The 13011-nt window shown below is 39.8% G+C and overlaps 1 long non-coding RNA gene across 1 annotated transcript in view; it reads left to right on the plus strand.

Annotated features, from left to right (window-relative positions):
- The window catches only part of LOC141279054 (uncharacterized), a 142336-nt gene that overhangs the window by 114048 nt on the left and 15277 nt on the right, over window positions 1-13011 (plus strand). Inside the window, exon 2 of the long non-coding RNA XR_012332804.1 lies at window positions 12454-12506. This is a non-coding gene — a long non-coding RNA (uncharacterized lncRNA). The remainder of the gene's footprint in view (window positions 1-12453; window positions 12507-13011) is intronic.

Here is a 13011-nt window from a genome sequence, read left to right on the forward strand (position 1 = left end):
TTGGGGTACAATTGCTTTACAATGGTGTGTTAGTTTCTGCTTTATAACAAAGTGAATCAGTTATACATATACATATGTTCCCATATCTCTTCCCTCTTGCGTCTCCCTCCCTCCCACCCTCCCTATCCCACCCCTCCAGGCTGTCACAAAGCACCGAGCCAATATACACAGATTTTTGATGGATGTTTTCTATAACAGTCATTGTTAATACCTGTCCCATATTCCCTTGGCCCATTTCTAAGTTCATTTACAGCCACAGTGGACAGTTCCGGTACACACTGACCATTTTCTGCTAGCGGATTTTTCCAGCATGCCAGGAGTTGTCCATTTCTCACGCAGGCAGTGCCACCGCTGGGGATGGGAGTCAGTGTCCTCAGGGAGAGAATCTACAACATGAGGTCTTGATACTTCAGTGAGTCCTGGAGCATTGAGCCTCAGTTTTCTGTGTTGCAACCCACTCATTAATACACCTTTCATTGGGTTTTCTCTCTTGGATATTAGATAAAACAATAGAGATAACACAATGCCTGGTACAGACTTTTGGTTTGTTTCTAAAGGAAATCCTAATAAATGTCTCTTAACCAAAGCAACTGCTTTGCTTTGTTGCCATTATTCCTTATATTCTTCTTTGGTACACCAAACACACCTTCCTTTTAAGACTGCCCGTGAGGGCAGGAACCACAACTATGTTGTTTGTGTCTGTATCTCCATCATATAACTAAAGACAGTACATGGTAGGCCCTTAATAAGTATGCTTCAAATGGGAACTACATGTGTGTATGTATGTAGCGCACAGTTCGGTGGGGTTTTACTATATTCACACAGTTGTGCAACCATTACAATGATTTAATTTGAGGACATTTTCATCACTTTAAAAATAAACCCGTATCAAACCTCGTTCTTCCAATCCTCTGGCAATCACTGATTTACTTACCGTCTCTATGGATTTGCCTGTTCCAGACATTTAATAAAAATGGAATCAAACAATATGTGGCCTTTTGTGTTTGGCTTCTTTCATGTAGCGTAATATTTTCAGTGTTTGTATTGTAGCATATATTAGGACTTCATTTCTTTTCATAGGTGAGTCATATTCCCTTGTATGGATATACCACCACCTTGTTTATCTCTTCATCAGTCAGTGGACATTTGGGCTGTTTCCACTTTTTGGTTATTATGCATAACGCTGCTAAGAATAATCATGTATAAGCAGCTGTATTATTTTACATTCCCATCAGCAATGCATGTAGGTGGGTTCCAATTTTTCTACATTTTCACCATTTGTTGTTGTCTTCATTTTAATTTTAGCCTTCCTACTGTCGGATTGAATTTGACTTGAGGGGAACGGTCTTTATAGGACACCTTAGCATTCCTTTTTCTCTGGCAATTTGCTGTCTCGTGAGACTTCTTTCATTTTGAAGCAACGAAAGTTTCTGAAAAGGAACTCCGTGAAACAGCTGATATTGTCGACTTTTATGAATACTGTTATTGTCTTGCAGTCACGGACATTTTCTACTGCAGCCCCTTTTCAAATCTAATAAAACCAGAGGTAGTTCAGCATAGTACATTGTGCAGCTCTGACCCTATCAAGTTGTGTGGCCATAGGAAAGTCCCTTTTTCTCTCTTGACCTCAGGTATCTTATCTGCATATTGAATAAGTCACATTCAGTATCTTTTTTTGGAATGTTGGGAATAAATTCTCTCAAGTTTACTTTTAGTTTAGAAATTCAAAGCAAGATTTTTCTTCCTCCTTCCTCCTTCTCCTTCTTCTTACACCTGCTTCATACCCCTTCCACTTAGAAATTATTCCTCTTGTGTGGCAACTGATTCTAATGGAAATTTCAGAGTCAGCATCCCTCACTCCAGAAGTGGAACCAACTGAAATACTTCTCCCTCGGCAGAGTGATCAGTTCAGGGATAGGTATTATGGCTCAAGCTAGGAAAATTAGAGTCCTTCCTGGGGTCTCAGCTGGAGTTATCAGGAAGGATGCCATCTGCTGCTGAGACTACTGTACTAACGGAATATGATTCTCACACTGCTGGTGGCTATCATGTCCACCACATGGAAAGTGTCTGTCTTAGAAATGAAGAGAGAGATTGCATCTTTTGAGGTCCTGAATCCATCTGGGCCTGTGCTAGACCTACCCTTGCATTTTTCTGTTGTTTTTTTTTTTGGTACATAACCAATTTTAAGTTGACTTTCAGCCACTTTTACTAATCAGAAGATTTTTGACTAGTATATACACAAACATTTATTGAGTGCCCATGGTAGAGACTCTGGGGTAGACAAAGAAATATGAATCCATACTCTGAAAGCATTTACAGGCTGCTTGAATGGCCAACTTTCAGAAATAAGAAAGCCAGCTTTACAACCAAACTTTTTTTATACGAGGAGAGATGCTTTGGCTTCCCACTTCACTGATCAACGTCTTAATCAGTGTACTGTTTCAGAGGCTCTTACAGTTTCCAAGCAGAGCCGTTCACAGAGTTTCGGCATCTGATGGCCTTGCGTGTTCTACCACACATTAGCTACATAATTTTGGACACGTTTTCTTAATGTTCAGAGCCTCATTTTCTTCTCATCTATAAAATAGGATAATATTATCGAGTTCATGGGTTGCTTTGAAGATCAAATAAAACAATTCAGATAACAGAGTTCCTGGTACCTAATACATTTTCATAAATTTGCTCCTTTTCTCTGTCTAGAAGCCATCTCCAGTCTTAAAAAATCAAACTAATTCAAAATTTGCCTTTAAAAAATACATTTAAATGGGAGAAAACTTTTTTGAAAGTGGTATAAAATTGTGCTTCATAAACATCTTCAAATAATAACCACTTATTTGGGTTAACATATTCGCAAACACATTTAAACAACATAATTTAATGATCAGCCCAGGTGTTGGCACAGTTTAAGAAAACTAGCAGTCAGAGATTGATATTCACCAAATATTACTATTCCTCATACAGAATGAAGAGGATAATTAGAAACTTAAGCAACCAATATTTATTTATTATGAATTATTTTTCCTGAAAAGCATGGATTTTCTGATTATGAGTTGTAACACTCTCCATACCACATTGGTAACATAACCAACAAATCTATTTGTCATTGACCCCAGGACTGGTTAGCACATAAATAAGAAATGAAAATAATGTAGTAACCTGAAGGTTATCCTGGTGAATCACCCCCATATTGTTATTATTGTTTAATGGGAACACATGATAAATTAATGTCATGTTAATGGGTAATCAGTTTATCTTCTGTTGACCCAGGGCATGTATAAAGTGTTCATTTGACCTTAAGTTGCATTTCTAGTTTTTCCAAACCTCAGTTACTCTTAGTTGCCCTTGCTCTATGGGCCTGACCCTAACTACAGGGTGAACAAAATTTGCTGAAGCAGTAAAAAGCAATTGAAAATATTTACAGTTATTTCCTGAAAATAATTATTCATTACTGTACATGTATAAATGAAGAATCTGAAATGGGCTGAGTGTTGCTATTCTGGTCTAAAACAATGGCAACTTTGCTTATAGAACAATCATCCTTGGAATCAATTATTTTTCTGATTACATTATACTCATAAAGAAATGAATATAGTGCCCTTTAGAAATACAATATAGTTATAAAAAAAAAAGCCCACCCTCTCCCTGTACATTTTAATGATTAACAAAGCTATCTCATGGTTTGGATGGAAGCCCAGGAAATGATCCAAATGGGATTATATTTTCTTAATCTATTAGGATAATGTACAACTTGCTTCCATTCTCTACCCTACCCCATCTAACTTGGCAAGTATCGCTAGAAGACCCTGAAATAGTGGTATTCCAGAGACAGACGCACATACAGTTTATCATCTCCAGACACTGTGTCTGTCGTAGCCTGCAATTTTAAGAAAAAGTATTGCTGACTAGAAGAGAATTCATGTGTTTTAGAATATGATTGATTATAGGCACCCAGTTAATAGTGTGATCAGCATTATGCAAACATGTAAGGGTCATGGCCTTCATTGGGCTGGCACGTACACACACACACGCTTTAAAAAGCAACAACAGGTATTGAGTTTCAAATTCATAATCACAATGCAGAAAAACCAAAGGTGACTTACAGGAGTCAGTGTTTCTAAGCACCTGTTCTTAATCTGCAAGCTTAGCCCAATAAGCATAAACACCAGGGAGGAGAGATATGCTGGTTGACAGTGATCAGGAGGACCGAGGAAGGCAACCATCTGGGCCACTTTCAGAATTAAAGAGACCCGAAAGAAAATCTGGCAAGTCCTGCTCAGAGAAGACATCGACACATTGCTCTCTGCTAAGATGATTTTGCCTAGACATGATCATGACCATTGAGAGACTCAGGGATAAGGGAAAAGGTGCCAGTCACAGCAAAGAAAGGGGATACTACTCTTTCTTTTCCCTATGATGCTTATGGCTCCCAATGGGCACTGCAGATTCCTGGGAGATGATGCCACAAGCTAGGAAGACATCTTTATTTGGTACCTCAGTTGGAACAGGCTGCTGAGGCCACCTGGAGAGAAAGCCCCATCTGCAGGTCTTCCACACCTGGGGAACTCAATGAGCCAAGCATTTGACGGCCAGAAATACAAGGAATCCAGGAGGGAGAGACCTTTTAGCCACTCTTGTGACATTTTAGACCTTTGTGGGTCCTTTGAGAACTGTGGTACTATGGGTAATTAACATCAACTATAGGGCTGTTAATTATGCTTTATCTTAGTTGAGTTTATCTTGTGAAATACTTCGGTTGGAGAATTGGCAGGCATAAACATCTGACTGTCCAGTAGGGCCTTTACTACCTGTTTTCTAGTGGGACTTAAAATGGAGAATCTATTACCCACACCCCATCCCTGAGGGAAAAAAAACAACTGTGTCTTTTATTATAGGCAAGTCATAGTTGAATTATGCTCAGATAGAATCTTATTTTGTCTACTAACTTTGTGCGTATAACAGTAGCTCCAAAGAATAAGATGGGGGTATGAATGAAGAGGCCATTTTCCCTTTTATGTTAAACACTTCTGTCTTTTATTTATTTAAAATAAGAAAGCATTAGCTTGGATTAATATTTTTAAATTAAGACATGGATAAAAATTAGCCCTACTGCAGGAATGAGAGTTTTTCCTTACCTGTGTTGTAGAAGCCCTACAAGAGTGGATCTCTGGGGCCTGGTTCCATGTAAATAGGCTAAATGTATCCGACTGAATGTTAGTAAAGAGGAACTATGTGGAATGTGCTAAAGGAAAGTGACTTGGGGATCAACTTCGCATGTATTCATTTATTCAGATAAAAATTTATAGAGCATCTATTCTGTGCCTGGCCCTGCACTGGCAGTGGGTTCTAGCGGAAAATAAGATACAATTCCTACCTCCCTGTAGCTTACAGTCAGCAGATTAGCCAATGTGCATTGAGCACATCTCATGGGCCCAGCAACGAGATGTTCTGGGCGTGGTGTGCAGATGAAGAGAAAATGTCCTATCTTCAATGAGCTTACCGTTTAATGGTGAAGTTGGATCACAGCATTATCCTTCCAAGGCTGTGTGATAGAGTCAAGGACTTGAGCACACAGAATTCTTTTACTCCGTTCTCTGTATTACCTTTTATTTTTGGAGAGCTTTCCTCTGGGAAACATTGGTTTTATAAATATTAATCCCATCAGAAAGGAGCTGTAGAAAGTAGTGGACAGAACGTTTGGACTTTAGCTTTTGTCTTGATTGAGGTGTAGCTCCGCTGTGTTTATGCAATACTTACTTACCTGTGAATAGGATTCCTGAGGTCTCCTTTTGTCTACGAACATGCAAACAGAGCTCACCTATTCACAGTGCTGGCTTTGCATGAGCTAGTGATTGCCAGCGGCTGAGACCCTCTGCATGAATGGGAGGCAGCTGGGAGGACGGGGCAATATTACAACTCATTGAGATTTGAGGCCCCTGCACTGCCTCTAGGACTCATGGTCTGAAGCCACTGCTTATATACCAGCTCTTCTCGTTCTGCCCACTACCCACAAGGCTGTGACCAACAATTCCTTGAATGTCACTGGAATGACATTTCTGGAATCAACTCATTTATTTATTGAATTTCTCTAGTGCACAGAAGCAGGTTAATAGCAAGTCTTGAGCCTCTATACAAAATAAAGGAAGCTATAATGGAGCTAAAAGTTTCTGACATCATTACCAGTTACATTTTCCATTTGTTACTTCATTAAATTTTGCAATATTTCTGGAAATATAAGTAGCTACTAAGCCAGATATTTAGGAGTCCAGAGGTGAGGTGGTTTAAATTATTACTCTATGAGGGGTGATTTGTGCTTTCAGGTATGTGTTTGTCCTTTAGATCCTTAACCTTTAGCTAATTCCATGTTTGTCATGATTTATTTTCTATATGTTTTTGACCTTCTCTTGGCAGATGGCTTCCACATTATCTTTGTTGAGAATGATTCTGACACTGGCTAGAGAGATACAATTGTGTTCTGTTTATGCAATGTAGAAAGCCAGAGCACTTTTTTAAAGTTGTCTTCATATATCACTGTCAGTATTTTGAACCACTAAGTTGCTATTAAAAATTCAGGGACAATAATCCATTTTGAGAATACCATGAGAGAAGCAAACACTATAATGACTGACTGACATTTCAGGAATAACATCATTCAAGACATGCTAATTTCCCTATGACCCATTTCCTTGGATAAGTGTCCCTTGTATAAATAAGTTGGGTTTCCAACCCCTTCTCATCATTTTGCTTTTGATGAGGGAGTCTTGATATTAAAAAAGAAAATCATCTGAAATGAAATTTGCTTGTGTTCTGTATGGTTCTACAGCCAAAAAATAAAAACATAGCCTGCTTCACGGCTAGAATAAATGGCTTTCTTTACCAGAAAAGAGTTTTATATCACATGGTTTCCACTATTTTTCAAGAAACAAAATGCTATAATAAGCACCTAAATTGGCTTGTGCACTATTTCAGGAGTAATGATCTCTGATAGGAATGTACTAGATAGAGAGTCAGGAGATAAGAGAGTTTGAGTCCCAGTTCTGCCAGGATAAAGCTGTCAACTTGAACTTGAAAAGAGGATTGAATTTCTCATAGCTATAGTCAAATCTGGGGTTTTGTTCCTTTGCCATTTTTCTTTTTCAAGCATGTTCAGGTGTGTTCTAGCTCTAGTAGGCTATGATGTGGTGCCCAGGAAAAAACATAAGAGAATGTTACACAGATACCCTTTGTCTGTATTCTTCATGGAAAGATACCTACTTTTTTTTTTTTTTTTTAGTCAAGAGTGGGAAATTGACCTTCCAATTCCGTGATTTTCAAGTATCTTCATCCTATGAACCATTTTGACAGAACAAAAGCCTTGCAGATGATTTATCCTGTAACTTTCTCTCGTTACTATAAGAGAAAGGGAAAAATAAATGGGTTTGTTAATGGAAAATATGTTTCTTTTTCAATCAGATGCTAATGAGAATGATCATAAGCAAACTGCTAATGGTTTTTTATTTTTTTGTACCCTAAAGCATAGATTCCAGTATCATAAGAGGATTTATAGCAATAATTTGCATTTAAATAATGTCCAAGTTTATAAAACACATGCATTTAAAAAAAAAAACTCATTTGACCTTCACAAAACAGAGTATTATCTTTTCTGTTTGATAGATGAGAAAATTGAAGCTGGGTTATGAGAAGTAGAGCCAGATCGCAATTCTTGTCTTCCATTTCTTAATGCAGCTTGCTTTTCCACCATCTCATAGCAGGGTAACATAAACCAGGAAGTTCTGAGTGTCTCCAACATTATTTTGGAATACTGGGATGACACTTACTCTTCCTAATAAAGTGTGTATTTGAAAAAGAACCACTGAGAGGGGACAGTATTACACTAGAGTGATAATTATGGTAATAAAGAGCACCAAATATTTGTATAGAAATACACAGTTTGCTTATTTCAGGGGATCCTTGAACCGACAATCTGACGTGGATTCTGTTATTCTTTGGTTACAGGTGTGGAAACCTGTGATAAAAGGCTGAATGCATGCCTTGCCCAGCTGGCATATGGCAGAGCTCAGACTCAGCCCAGACTGTCTGTGATATTTACGTGATCCAACACTACATAGGTTTAGACACCACTGGTGGACACAGTTGGTTGTCCTTAACGATTAGAATTTTTCAAAGCACAGCACGATTAGCTCTTAACCAGTAATTATTCTTTCATAGAGGAGAGGGAGATACATAAGAGGCAGGCAATATAAAGTACTGGTTAAAAGTATGGACTCTGGAATGACATCAAATTCCACTTCTTGCTGACCTATTAATATTAGGACAATGGATAATAGTACCCACGTGTATTCTTTTTTTGCAGTACGGGGGCCTCTCACTGCTGTGGCCTCTCCCATTGCGGAGCACAGGCTACGGAGTCGCAGCCCCAGCGGCCATGGCTCACGGGCCCAGCTGCTCCGCAGCATGTGGGATCTTCCCGGACCGGGGCACGAACCCGTGTCCCCTGCATCGGCAGGCGGACTCTCAACCACTGCGCCACCAGGGAAACCCCCCACGTGTATTCTTTAAGAACTCCTTTAAGGAGGGGGCCGAGGTCTCTCTAGAACGGGCTTCCTTTCTTCTCTCTTACCTAACTGTGATGGAATTAAATTCTGATCCTAGCACTTGGTCTACTCTTTCACTCTGCAATGAAATGCATTTCTCCTTTACAGAGTTTTCAAAGCAAAAGTCACAACCATTTGTTGCTTCAGCAAGCATCTTTTTTTTTAACATCTGGAATACATTAATATCAGAAATGAGAAAGTATCAGTTTGGGGGCCTGCCCTCTCTTCCACCATGATTATCGTGACTCAGTCAAAATTAGTCCATAATCTGACTTCCAGAGTGCAGCTAAAGGGGACTCAAGGACCGGGACCGTGATAGGCTGAATAGACATGTATAGACCCTAGATATATGCTTTGAGTCATTTTTCCGTGTACTGCATAATGAAACGGCTCCCATTCAAGAGGACAAATGAACTGATTGATCTTGTTACCTGCTAGCAAGTAACAAGGGAGATGTGTAGAGAGCAGAGAATTTGACTGGGATTTGCTGCTTCATTTGCAATATTGGTTGATATCAAGAGAGAATATGGCAAGAGGGAAGTTAGGATGTGTCAAAAAGGACAGAATGGATTTAGAAGCATGATACATACTTCTTGTTTGTCACTTCCTAAGTCAGTTCCCAAGATACCTTGGCTAAAATCCAAAATTACTTTCTTGTTTTAAACCCCAGCATACTGGGGCGAAGGGCAGGAAGTTAACGATGATACTGCACTGGTTTTTGTACAGATGGACGTGTGTGCAATTGCAATGCATTTGACATGCATTAGTAGACTACTACATATATTCACAGGTGTGTGAAAGTTAAATGAGACATCGCCTCTAATTTCTTAAATATTGTACATAGTGCTGGGAACTACTTTTTCTAATAATGATAACAATAGAAGTGTATCAATAATTATTATTGTTCAGAAATTGAGACCTACAGAGAAGAGCTAGGAATATGTAATGCCTGGAGTTGGACTAAAGAAAAGAAAGGTGAAGGAGGCTTCCTCTGGCTGCTTTGCATTCTGGTCCCAGTCAGGTCTGAGGTCTGAGTTCTCTCCTTGACTGCCACAGTTAGGCTTTGTGATTTAATGCTTGTGTGGTTTCATGGCCTCACATGGAAACCAGAACAATACCTCCTCCCACTAAATGCCAGGAGGATCTGCTGAATGAGAAACGTGCAGTGAGGCTGGAGCTGAAGGCCGGCAATACAAACTGTGGTCTCTGGCGTCATGAAGACTCAAAACGCAGAACCGAAAATCAGATGCTTTCTGGGCACTGGAATCAAAAGCAATAGCCTTATCGTTGACTTCCATCACCTCTTCAGCCAGAACCTCAATGTTTCCTATCAGTGGCTAGAGATAAACCTCTTGGTCCTGGGAACCAATGGTCCTTTTCTAATGGGCCATCAACACAAAGGAACGCTTGTCATTGTGGAGACTGCAGTGAAGGTTCACCAATAAATGCTTGTTAGCATTTTATGAAGAGAGTTACAGAAATGGAAAGTACTCATAAAATATGTCCTCCTCCAAAGAACAGTCCCTGCCCCCAGCTCATTTTTAGATGACTCTTAGATACCGTAGGTCATGAAATTCCTATTCAATTAGCTTATATGAGAGCAGAATCCGTTCTTTGTAACTTTTCTTTTTCCCATGGAAAAATGTTTTGCAAATCACCATCTGCTCTCCTTGCATCTCTGTGCTTGCTACTCTTCAATACAACTTTCCAAATGCAACAGGAGAGCAGAGGGCTCAGAGGTAGGTGTCTGACAAGTGTCACAGAACCAGGGCAAATGAAGGTGTTTTCCAATGTGTTCCCACTGGTTCAATGTGAACCACTTGCAAAGATAGCACTGGTCACCTTCCACTCAAAGTGTCCAAGAATATAATTCTAAAAGATTATTTTTCTTGCCAAAAATACAAACATGTTCAAGATGGAAACTCTTTTTTTTTCCCTTTCCCTTAAATCTAACCTAATGAGTGGGGTGATTTCAGAACTGCTGAGGAAAACGAATCAATTCTTTCTGGTTTTTAAAAACTAACAAGAAATGCTGAGTGAGTAAAAGGCATCGAGGCAACATTCAGTAAATGCACCCGCATCGGGAGGGAGGTCAAGTTAGAATTGTGTTTGACTGTTGGAGTTTACTAAAAAAATTTAAGTACCATTCCTGGAGATAAAATATTGTTATGCGTGCATTAGCTCTTGGCTAGATAGCCAATACTCATGTACATGGCATAATTTTTATATATAAATGGATGCACTACAAATCAATGCTCTCTATTCTCAGCTGTGCCCTCAGTGATGCTTAGAAACACTGTTATTCATCTGATTTCCTCTCACACTCCCCCTCAGGGCCAGTACAAGCCTTCTGTAACTCTGACCAGCTCCGCTCCCCAACACCCTCTAGCTGATGGCTCCTTCCCCAGAGGTTCCCTTTATTTTCCTCCTCTTCCAAGCAAGGCACTTCATGTGTAGTCTTGGTTTTATCCTTTTCCATCCTTTTGGGGTCCTAGAATCCAAAATCTTGTTCAGTCCTCCAGCGTTATGTTTCAGAGCTTTGCAAGTTCCTTCTTCTTACTTGCTTTTATTTGCAGAAATGTAGCCTAGCTAAAGTTCTTTGTTTACTGTGCTCCATAGACTTCCTTGCAAAGGGGACCATGGTTTTGATGACCCCCAGGTGGCATCTGACCTTGCTTCATGCAGGAACATTCCAGAGCTCCTTGCTTCTCTCTCGCGCGCCTTCAGTGACATCTTCTTTGTGGAATTCTCCTCCTCTTTCAAAATACCTCCCCTCACACTTGATATTTCTTCCCGCTCCTGGCCATCTCTCTCCTTTCTTTCGCTGCTAAACTTCTGATAATTGAATTTTTATATGGGCTGTGTTTGCTTTCTCATCTCCCATTTGTACCTCAAGCCCTTCTTTACACTCTGGCAAAAAAACAACCTTCCTTTGGCTTCTGGGGTACTGCATTTTCCTGGGTTTTCTTTCTTTCTGGTGTATTCTTCTCAGGCCCTTCATTTTTCTCCCATTCACTAAAGGTAGGGATTCTGTGTGATTAAATGTTAAGACAACTTGGAGATTTCCTTTATATCTGTATTTTAACTAATGTCCTTATGCCGATGATTCCAAAATCTATGTCCCTATCCCATCCTCTCTCCAAAGCTCTGATTACTTATTCTCAATTCCATTGCTAACTTCCATATGTATGTCCATTAATACTCTGGCTTCATTGTTTTGAAACTCTGTTCATTGTCTCCTCTTCAAAATCCCTCCTCCTCTTACTTTCCCTAACTCTGTTAAAGGCACTGTAACAAAATCATCAACAAAATCTTAGCGTTACCTTCATTTTCGCCTTTCTCTTGCTACCTTAACTGATCACCATGCTCTGAAGAACTTACTTCTCTCCTGCATCCTGTCCATTCCTTCTGAATCTCCATTCCTACTTCGCCTGCCTTAAGCCAGGCCCTCCTCTTCTACCCATACCGCCGGAGTTCTCCTCATTGGTTTCTCTGACTACCAGTATCTCTCTTGTAATGTGTCCCCCACACTGCTCTTGGAGTTTTCTTTCTCAAACTCAGCTACCATTATCCCAAGTCTTCGGTTAAGGCTACTCTGTACTCTACTGCCTAAGGAGTTGAATTTAAAGCACGTTTTCTATCATTTCAAGTCTCCTACAAGCTGGCCTCAGCCTCAACTCCCTTCTATCTTCCATTACTTCCTTTTACTCCTCTTAGGATCAGTCCCTTCTTCCCTCTGCCATTTCTCTCTGTTGACATTGAACCCGTATTTCAAAGACTAGTTCAAGACTCAACAGACCCTTGTGCAGAGTCTTCTCTGGACACCCTATTGATAATAGCTTCTTCGTTCTTCTTCTAGCTTCTTCTGCAGAGTCTTCCGCAGCCCTTTCCTCTGCCTCACATTACTGTCAGGTAAGTAACTCAAGAGTTTATATTAATCTTGACCCCCTCCAGGTACCTGGACCCTGACGAGGCACTCACTGCTTCATGGAACCAACTGAACTTGGAGCTGACGGTGATGGAAACAAGAACCTGATGTTTATTATTTTGAAATCACTGTAAAAAAGAAACATTTTCAAAGATTTTATTCATCTATGTCCAAATAAGGGAACCATTCATTTTTCATGGCTTATAATCAGATAGGTGTAAAATGGCTGTGGAAAGGCAGAGTTGCAAATTAATTATCCACTTAACCTCTGACAAAAGAAAATAATCTTACACCTTTTTAAGAATCTTTCTTTTTTTCCCCCTCAATCGGGATAATAATATAAAATTTTGCTGATGTCTTTCAAGGACAGTGTCACATTTATGGCCCTTGGTCACACAGTTTCCTGCAGTTGAGCAGACTGTGGGTCAGTGTTAAGCATTGGTAAACAGAGCTCCTCTGAGATGGAGACAGGTTTGTGTGTGACGCACC

Source organism: Tursiops truncatus, chromosome 7 (assembly GCF_011762595.2).
Source record: "Tursiops truncatus isolate mTurTru1 chromosome 7, mTurTru1.mat.Y, whole genome shotgun sequence".
NCBI classification, from domain to species: domain Eukaryota; kingdom Metazoa; phylum Chordata; class Mammalia; order Artiodactyla; family Delphinidae; genus Tursiops; species Tursiops truncatus.